We start from the raw sequence: 1,279 nt of genomic DNA, 5'->3' as shown, positions 1-1,279 counted from the left end.
TTCCCTTGGTTCCTCATTGCATTACCCACAAAATCAACCTTCTCAACCGAAGATGCATCACCAATGGAAATCGGGCAATCGGAGGGAGCATGTCCTCCACCACACCCGGTGCAAGTAGTCACGGCCGCCACTCTATTCGAAGTTAGAAGATCTAACTTCTTACTTAACGATTTCACTTGAGCTGCCAATGAAGTTATTGCATCTATTTCATTGAGCTCGAGCACCTTTTTCCTTTCCCATGCATTCCACTGATAACTGTTCATGGCCATGTCTTCTACTAACCTTCGGGCTTCGTCCGAGGTTTTACTCCCCATTGTGCCTCTTGCGGCGGCATCTAACAATTGCCTTGTACTCGGATTCAACCTATTGTAGAAAGTTTGAATAATCATCCATTCAGGAAATCCATGCTGTGGGCACCTCTGCAGAAGATCCTTGAAGTGCTCCCATATCTCAAACAATGACTCCAACTCCATCTGTACAAACGATGAAATCTCATTGCGAAGCTTGGCTGACTTCCCCGGAGGAAAGTATCAAGCAAGAAAAGCTTCAACCATCTCATTCCACGTCGTGATGGAGGCCTTGGACAAAGAATGTAGCCACTGCTTGGCTCTTCCCTTGAGAGAGAATGGGAAAGCCCTCAATCTGATAGCATCATCCGATACGCCATTAATCTTTAGCATATCACAAACTTCCAAGAAGTTCTCTATATGGTTGTTTGGATCCTCATCAGCCAAACCATTGAACTGCGATGTTTACTGAATCATTTGGATGAATGCCGGCTTTAGCTTGAAGTTCGGGGCTATAATCGGGGGTCGCACAATACTCGATTGTGTGCCCAAAACTGAGGGTCTAGAATAATCAGAAAGTGTCCTCTGTTGCTCATTCTGTTCAGTCATATTATCTAACCCTTCCACTTCTATCTCAGCTTGATTAGACAGTTCTTGTACAGGTTCCTTTCCCCTTCTTCTGAGTATACGTTCAAGTTCAGGATCTCCTTCAATCAATATCGAAGGGTTCCCTCGGGTCATAACTTGGAGCTGCACTAAAAGAAAGAAAACAAAATAAGAACGATGATAGAAAAGAAGATCTGAAATAGAATGAATGAATAAATAGCTAAGAAAACAAAGTGCAAAGTATCTCTAAACGCCTACTCCCCGGCAACGGCGCCAAATACTTGACAACGCCCCTTGCGTATGTCCCGCAAGTGCACGGGTTTGTCGAAGTAATAAATCCTAGATGAGTGGGTATCGTATCCACAGGGAGTAGGGAATAAAAACAC

General features: G+C 44.2%; 1 non-coding gene across 1 annotated transcript; it reads left to right on the top strand.

Moving 5' to 3' along the window:
• The first annotated feature begins 399 nt into the window (after positions 1 to 399).
• Positions 400 to 506, top strand: LOC120262596. Its single transcript, XR_005536861.1, has one exon. It is a non-coding gene; the product is annotated as a small nucleolar RNA R71 (small nucleolar RNA).
• The last annotated feature ends 773 nt before the right edge of the window (positions 507 to 1,279 follow it).

The sequence above is a fragment of the Dioscorea cayenensis genome, chromosome 5 (genome assembly GCF_009730915.1).
Source record: "Dioscorea cayenensis subsp. rotundata cultivar TDr96_F1 chromosome 5, TDr96_F1_v2_PseudoChromosome.rev07_lg8_w22 25.fasta, whole genome shotgun sequence".
Lineage (NCBI taxonomy): Eukaryota > Viridiplantae > Streptophyta > Magnoliopsida > Dioscoreales > Dioscoreaceae > Dioscorea > Dioscorea cayenensis.
Note: the sequence above shows the minus strand (reverse complement) of the source record. Positions and strands in the feature narration are given on the sequence as shown.